Source organism: Astyanax mexicanus, chromosome 3, assembly GCF_023375975.1.
Source record: "Astyanax mexicanus isolate ESR-SI-001 chromosome 3, AstMex3_surface, whole genome shotgun sequence".
NCBI classification, from domain to species: Eukaryota; Metazoa; Chordata; class Actinopteri; order Characiformes; family Acestrorhamphidae; genus Astyanax; species Astyanax mexicanus.
The window spans coordinates 8,796,443-8,805,662 of NC_064410.1; positions in this window are offsets into that span (position 1 = coordinate 8,796,443).

The following is a 9,220-nucleotide window of genomic DNA, read 5'->3' on the forward strand; positions in this document are numbered from 1 at the left end:
GTTGTGTATACAGGGTCAGTGTGTGTGTAGTTGTGTATACAGGGTCAGTGTGTGTGTAGTTGTGTATACCGGGTCAGTGTGTGTGTAGTTGTGTATACCGGGTCAGTGTGTGTGTAGTTGTGTATACAGGGTCAGTGTGTGTGTAGTTGTGTATACAGGGTCAGTGTGTGTGTAGTTGTGTATACCGGGTCAGTGTGTGTGTAGTTGTGTATACAGGATCAGTGTGTGTGTGGTTGTATATACAGGGTCAGTGTGTGTGTAGTTGTGTATACCGGGTCAGTGTGTGTGTAGTTGTGTATACAGGGTCAGTGTGTGTGTAGTTATTTATACAGGGTCAGTGTGCGTGTGTAGTTGTATATGCAGGGTTAGTGTGTGTGTGGTTGTATATACAGGGTTGGTGTGTGTGTGTGTAGTTATGTATACAGGGTTGGTGTGTGTGTAGTCGTGTCAGTTAACAATTAGTTGCTTTACTTTAACAGTTTAACAATGTTCATTATTGTTTTAGGTACTGCTATTTGTGTTGTTTGCTTGAGTAATTTACTTAAAAACTTAAAGTTCTAGCAAATTGTAGGTTTACACTATAAGGGTTTTAGTTTATTTAGTTGAAAAATATTTATACATTTAAATATTACGTTTGTACAATTTACTAACATTTTATATTAATGTCAAAAAATGAATGATTTATACACACTGTGAACAGTTTAATTAGATATGAAACACAAGCTTATAGTGTATGGTGGAATTCTTGTTCCATTAAGTACTGTATATTCTACCTCATGTAGATCATAAATGTGGTCATTAATGTTCTATATGTTACAGTATGTTCCATATCTCTGCACCTACACATTTCATTTGTAACCATATCGGTACTACACTGTCCTGTTTGTTCTCTGCATATCTGCTGTATGTATTATATTTATTGTAGTGTTATAGTTCTATGTTGCACATTCGTTACATGTTTACACTTTATGTTTGTCTATTGTATTGTGTACCTGTATCCGGATGAAATCACTATAAAAGCCTCTTGGCTTGACTTGAATTGTGGGAGGAGTTTAGTGATTAAACTGGGTAGGTGAGAGGAAGAAACTGTAAGTAACTTCCCCCAGATCACGAGTCTCTTCTCCTCTAAGGGTAAGTTCTAATATATTACCTCTGCATAAAGCATGCAGAGGAAATGCAGAAATTCTGTGAGTAGTTGTGTCTACAGGGTCAATGTATGTGTGTGTGTGTGTATGTGGTTGTGCATACAGAGACAGTGTGTGTGTGTGTTTGTGGTTATATATACGGGATCAGTGTGTGTGTGTGTGTGTGTGGTTGTGTATACAGGGTTAGTGTGTGCGTAATTATGTATACGGGGTCAGTGTGTGTGGTTGTTTATACAAAGTTAGTGTGTGTGAAGGTTTATACAAGTTCAGTGTGTGTGTAGTTATTAATACATATTGTGTATACAGGATCAGTGTGTGTAGTTGTGTATACAGGGTTGGTGTGTGTGTGTAGTTGTGTATACAGGGTTAGTGTGTGTGTAGTTATGTATACATAGTCAGTGTGTGTGTGCTTGTGTATACAGGGTTGTTGTGTTTATAGCTGTGTATACAGGGTTTGTGTGGATGTGTAGATGTGTATACAGGATCAGTGTGTGTGTAGTTATGTATATAGGGTCAGTGTGTGTGGTTGTATATACAGGGTTAGTGTCTGTGTGTGTGTGTAGTTATGTGTACAGCGTAAGCGTGTGCGTAATTAGATATAATGGGTCAACGTGTGTGTAGTTGTGTATACAGGCTTAATGTGTGTGTGTGTGTAGTTGTGTATACAGGGTGAGTGTGTGTGTATTTGTGTATACAGGGTCAGTATACAGAATTAGTGTGTGTATGTGGATGTACATACAGAGTATGTGTTTGTTGTTGTGTGTACAGGGTCAACGTGTTTGTAGTTATGTGTACAGGGTCAACGTGTGGGTGTTTATATAGGGTCAGTGTGTGTGCGGTTGTATATACAGGGTCAGTGTTTGAATAGTTATGTATACAGAGTCATCGTGTGGGTGTTTATATAGGGTCAGTGTGTGTGTGGTTGTATATACAGGGTCAGTGTTTGTGTAGTTGTGTATACAGAGTCAGTGTGTGGCTGTGTAGTTATGCATACAGGCACAGTGTGTGCGTGTGGTTGTATATACAGAGTCAGTGTGTGTGTGGTTATGTATACAGGGTCAGTGTGTGTGTTTGTATATACAGGGTCAGTGTGTGTGTGTGACCTCTGTGCTAAAGAGAGGTCAGGATATCTACTGATTTTCTGATGTATTGACTGATCTCAATTTAATAAATGTACAGATTATTATCTCTAAGCTCATTTTCTTATTTCTATCTGTTAACAGCGCTGGATTTGAGGAGAACACTAAAGTAAAACATCCAGACTCTTCTGCTGATAAGAGGTCAGTGTACAGTGGCTTCTGAAGCTTTTCAAACTCTACTACCCTTACACAATTTATGACTGTATCTGTCAAGAGTTTGAACACACTTTCTTATGATGTTTTCCTATACAGGAACACATGCTGAATTATTTTGTGAACAAAAAGTGTTAAACAAACCAGAATATGTTTTTAAGTACATTTATGTTTGAGGACAGATCTGCACACTCTTGGTATTTTAATCTCAATGTCTTCATGAGGGAGAGTCACCTGGAATAGGTGCTGAACGCTGTGAAGCTCCAGCTCATCCCAAACCACCCCTTTCAGTTGATCAGGTTTAGGTCAGGAGATTGTGGAGAACAAACACTTTCTTTGTGTTTATTATTTGTTTGTCATGTCTTTAATATTAATCTACAATGTAGAATATAAATATAATAAAGAAATTAGAAGTAAAACCTTGAATTAGAAGGTGTGTCCAAACTTTTGACTGGTATTGTAAAAATGAAAATATTTTTATCTGTCTTTATGCAATCACCCATAACTGATAAAAATGAAAATAAATTAGAAATAAAAACTTAAATCTCAGACTTCTTGGTCAGCAGTAACAGGTGAAGTGATTTTTTTTTTTTTTCGTAAAGAAGAGATAATGGTCTGTCAGGACTTTTGCGCACTTTTTGTTCCCTCCTGCTTTACTGCACAGAAATCTGTCGCACATTTTGAACTTTACCCTCAGCAATGCTCATCTCCATATTACACACATTACATAATGTGTAATTATACATAATATAAATTATTTTATTTTGTGTTATTTTATGTTAATTTAATATTTGCCTTTAACTTTATACTATACACTACATGTACAAAAGTATTGGGACAGCTACTCATCCATATAAAAAAAGATTTTATCCTGCTTTTGTTCGAGTAACTGCCTGTACTGTACATAGGAGATTTTCTACAAGATTAGAAGCATTGCTGCGAGGATGTGTTGGTGCAGTGAGAATGTTGGATGATCATCACCTACCTCATCCCACACTTTTGCCTGAACTGTGCTGAATCACAGTTTTTTACTATATACAGCTCTGGAAATTATAAGAGACCACTTCAGTTTCTGAATCAGTTTCTTTGATTTTGCTATTTATAGGTATATGTTTGAGTAAAATGAACATTGTTGTTTTATTCTATAAACTACGTACAGTATTTCTCCCAAATTCCAAATGAAATATTGTCATTTAGAGCATTTAATTGAATAACAAATTAATTAATTAAATAACAAAAAAGATGGTTTATGATCATCCATCTTCCTCTTGATTATATTCCTCTTGATTTTTAATTTGGTAAAATCAAAGAAACTCATCAATTTTAAGTGGTTTCTTATTTTTTTCCAGAACTGTATCCTCTTATTTATCTGCTCCAGAGAGTCCTATTCAATTACATGTACAAGGACTAGACAAGCCGTGTGTGTGTGTGTGTCTCTATCAGCAAATTGGCTGAAATTAATATAGATAAATGCACTAATTACATGGCCATATACATTTGAACACATAGTGTATCACAAGCTACTGTTCACAGTAGACTTAATGAACAGAAGTACAGAGGCTTCACCAGAAGATGCAAACCACTAATTAGTAAGGGGCATAGATAATAAATCATAAATGTGGTCATTAATGTTCTATATGTTACAGTATGTTCCATATCTCTGCACCTACACATTTCATTTGTAACCATATCGGTACTACACTGTCCTGTTTGTTCTCTGCATATCTGCTGTATGTATTATATTTATTGTAGTGTTATAGTTCTATGTTGCACATTCGTTACATGTTTACACTTTATGTTTGTCTATTGTATTGTGTACCTGTATCCGGATGAAATCACTATAAAAGCCTCTTGGCTTGACTTGAATTGTGGGAGGAGTTTAGTGATTAAACTGGGGAGGTGAGAGGAAAGTAACTTCCTGAAAGTAACTTCCCCCAGATCACGAGTCTCTTCTCCTCTAAGGGTAAGTTCTAATATATTACCTCTGCATAAAGCATGCAGAGGAAATGCAGAAATTCTGTGAGTAGTTGTGTCTACAGGGTCAATGTATGTGTGTGTGTGTGTGTGTGTGTGTGTGTGGTTGTGCATACAGAGACAGTGTGTGTGTGTTTGTGGTTATATATACGGGATCAGTGTGTGTGTGTGTGTGTGTGTGGTTGTGTATACAGGGTTAGTGTGTGCGTAATTATGTATACGGGGTCAGTGTGTGTGGTTGTTTATACAAAGTTAGTGTGTGTGGAGGTTTATACAAGTTCAGTGTGTGTGTAGTTATTAATACATATTGTGTATACAGGATCAGTGTGTGTAGTTGTGTATACAGGGTTGGTGTGTGTGTGTGTAGTTGTGTATACAGGGTTAGTGTGTGTGTAGTTATGTATACAGAGTCAGTGTGTGTGTGCTTGTGTATACAGGGTTGTTGTGTTTATAGCTGTGTATACAGGGTTTGTGTGGATGTGTAGATGTGTATACAGGATCAGTGTGTGTGTGTAGTTATGTATATAGGGTCAGTGTGTGTGGTTGTATATACAGGGTTAGTGTCTGTGTGTGTGTGTGTGTGTGTAGTTATGTGTACAGCATAAGCGTGTGCGTAATTAGATATAATGGGTCAACGTGTGTGTAGTTGTGTATACAGGCTTAATGTGTGTGTGTGTGTAGTTGTGTATACAGGGTGAGTGTGTGTGTATTTGTGTATACAGGGTCAGTATACAGAATTAGTGTGTGTATGTGGATGTACATACAGAGTATGTGTTTGTTGTTGTGTGTACAGGGTCAACGTGTTTGTAGTTGTGTATACAGGGTCAACGTGTGGGTGTTTATATAGGGTCAGTGTGTGTGTGGTTGTATATACAGGGTCAGTGTTTATATAGTTATGTATACAGAGTCATCGTGTGGGTGTTTATATAGGGTCAGTGTGTGTGTGGTTGTATATACAGGGTTGGTGTGTTTGTAGTTGTGTATACAGAGTCAGTGTGTGTGTGGTTGTATATACAGGGTTGGTGTGTTTGTAGTTGTGTATACAGGGTTAGTGTGTGGCTGTGTAGTTATGCATACAGGCACAGTGTGTGTGTGTGGTTGTATATACAGAGTCAGTGTGTGTGTGGTTATGTATACAGGGTCAGTGTGTGTGTTTGTATATACAGGGTCAGTGTGTGTGTAGTTGTGTGTACAGGGTCAGTGTGTGTGTAGTTGTGTGTACAGGGTCAGTGTGTGTGTAGTTGTGTGTACAGGGTCAGTGTGTGTGTTTTTAGTCATGCATACAGGGTCAGTGTGTGTGTGTGTGTGGTTGTATATACAGGGTCAGTGTGTGTGTTTGTATATACAGGGTTTGTGTGTTTGTAGTTATGTATACAGGGTCAGTGTGTGTGTAGTTGTGTATACAGGATCAGTGTGTGTGTAGTTGTGTATACAGGGTCAGTGTATGTGTGATTGTGTATACAGGGTCAGTGTGTGCGTAGTTGTGTATACAGGATCACTGTGTGTGTGATTGTGTATACAGGGTTGGTGTGTGTTTTTAGTCATGTATACAGGGTCAGTGTGTGTGTAGTTGTGTATACAGGGTCAGTGTGTGTGTAGTTGTATATACAGGGTTAGTGTGTGTGTAGTTGTGTATACAGGGTCAGTGTGTGTGTGATTGTGTATACAGGGTTGGTGTGTGTTTTTAGTCATGTATACAGGGTCAGTGTGTGTGTAGTTATTTATACAGGGTCAGTGTGCGTGTGTAGTTGTATATGCAGGGTTAGTGTGTGTGTGGTTGTATATAAAGGGTTAGTGTGTGTGTGTGTAGTTATGTATACAGGGTTGGTGTGTGTTTTTAGTCATGTATACAGGGTCAGTGTGTGTGTAGTCGTGTATACATGGTCAGTGTGTGTGTTTGTGTGTAGTTGTATATACAGGGTTGGTGTGTATTTTTAGTCATGTATACAGGGCCAGTGTGTGTGTGTGTGTGTGTGTGTGTGTAGTTGTGTATACAGGGTTGGTGTGTATGTGTAGTGATTTATACAGGGTCAGTGTGTGTGTTTGTAGTTGTGTAAACAGGGTCAGAGTGTGTGTGTAGTGATGTATAGAGGCCAGTGTGTGTGTGTAGTGATGTATACAGGATCAGTGTGTGTGTAGTTGTGTATACAGGGTTAGTGTGTGTGTGTGTAGTGATGTATACAGGGCCAGTGTGTGTGTAGTGATGTATACAGTGTCAGTGTGTGTGTGTGTGTAGTTGTATATACAGGGTTGGCGTGTGTGTGTAGTGATGTATACAGGGTCAGTGTATGTGTGTGGTTGCATATACAGGATCAGTGTGTGTGTGTGTGTGTTTTTGTATATACAGGGTTGGTGTGTGTAGTGATGTATACAGGATCAGTGTGTGTGTGTAGTTGTATATACAGGGTTGGCGTGTGTGTGTGGTGATGTATACAGGGTCAGTGTATGTGTGTGGTTGCATATACAGGATCAGTGTGTGTGTGTAGTTGTATATACAGGGTTGGTGTGTGTGTAGTGATGTATACAGGGTTGGTGTGTGTTTGTAGTTGTGTTTACAGGATCAGTGTGTGTGGTTGTGCAGTGATGGATGTTCAGTGTGATTAATTAAATGCTATATCTATGCTGTAGATGAGACAGGCTGAATGATGGCGACAGACGGAACGGTGGAGGACAGTGAGGACGGGCCTGGCTGCTTTGAGAACAGCTTAGAAATAAAACGGCCAAACCTCTGTGCTAAAGAGAGGTCAGGATATCTACTGATTTTCTGATGTATTGACTGATCTCAATTTAATAAATGTACAGATTATTATCTCTAAGCTCATTTTCTTATTTCTATCTGTTAACAGCGCTGGATTTGAGGAGAACACTAAAGTAAAACATCCAGACTCTTCTGCTGATAAGAGGTCAGTGTACAGTGGCTTCTGAAGCTTTTCAAACTCTACTACCCTTACACAATTTATGACTGTATCTGTCAAGAGTTTGAACACACTTTCTTTTTTTGATGTTTTCCTATACAGGAACACATGCTGAATTATTTTGTGAACAAAAAGTGTTAAACAAACCAGAATATGTTTTTAAGTACATTTATGTTTGAGGACAGATCTGCACACTCTTGGTATTTTAATCTCAATGTCTTCATGAGGGAGAGTCACCTGGAATAGGTGCTGAACGCTGTGAAGCTCCAGCTCATCCCAAACCACCCCTTTCAGTTGATCAGGTTTAGGTCAGGAGATTGTGGAGAACCAACACTTTCTTTGTGTTTATTATTTGTTTGTCATGTCTTTAATATTAATCTACAATGTAGAATATAAATATAATAAAGAAATTAGAAGTAAAACCTTGAATTAGAAGGTGTGTCCAAACTTTTGACTGGTATTGTAAAAATTAAAATATTTTTATCTGTCTGTATGCAATCACCCATAACTGATAAAAATGAAAATAAATTAGAAATAAAAACTTAAATCTTAAAAATTCTTGGTCTGCAGTACCAGCTAAAATTATTTTTTTCGTAAAGAAGAGATAATGGTCTGTCAGGACTTTTGCGCACTTTTTGTTCCCTCCTGCTTTACTGCACAGAAATCTGTCGCACATTTTGAACTTTACCCTCAGCAATGCTCATCTCCATATTACACACATTACATAATGTGTAATTATACATAATATAAATTATTTTATTTTGTCTTATTTTATGTTAATTTAATATATTTGCCTTTAACTTTATACTATACACTACATGTACAAAAGTATTGGGACAGCTTCTCATCCATATAAAAAATGTTTTTTTGTTTTGTTCAAGTAACTGCCTCTACTGAACATTGGAGATTTTCTACAAGATTAGGGGCATTGCTGCGAGGATGTGTTGGTGCAGTGAGAAAGTTGGATGATCATCACCTACCTTTTTTACTATATACAGCTCTGGAAAAAATAAGAGACCTACGGTGGCCGAGAAAGCCCAGCGCAGTGCAAATTGAAAAGCGCTGCAAAAGCACAAAACACATCCATCAAAATTACAACACAGGCGCAGCAAATAGAAAACGCGCTGCAAATAGAAAAACGCGCTGCAAATAGAACCACAACACAACGGAAGTGAGTCACAACACAACGGAATTTTCCCGGGGGACCTTAAAAGATGCTGTACCAGCTGTATACAAAGGACAATAAGTGGCAAACAAGCTTCTAAAAAGTAAGTTATGTTTATTACCTGTGATTACCACGGTTGTGTGCATATTATTAAAAGTTCTGCTTCACAAAACGCCTTGTTTGACACTTATTGTCCTTTGTACACATAGTGAAGTCCGAGACGTTACTGAAGACGCAGCTTAGCTGGTACAGTATCTTTTAAGGTCCCCCGGGAAAATTCCGTTGTGTTGTGACTCACTTCCGTTGTGTTGTGGTTCTATTTGCAGCGCGTTTTTCTATTTGCAGCGCGTTTTTCTATTTGCTGCGCCTGTGTTGTAATTTTGATGGATGTGTTTTGTGCTTTTGCAGCGCTTTTCAATTTGCACTGCGTTGGGCTTTCTCGGCCACCGTAGAGACCACTTCAGTTTCTGAATCAGTTTCTCTGATTTTGCTATTTATAATTATATGTTTGAGTAAAATGAACATTGTTGTTTTATTCTATAATCTACGGACAACATTTCTCCCAAATTCCAAATAAAAAAATATTGTCATTTAGAGCATTTATTTGCAGAAAATGAGAAATGGCTGAAATAACAAAAAAGATGCAGAGCTTTCAGACCTCAAACAATGCAAAGAAAACAAGTTTAGATTCGTAAAGTTTTAAGAGTTCAGAAATCAATATTTGGTGGA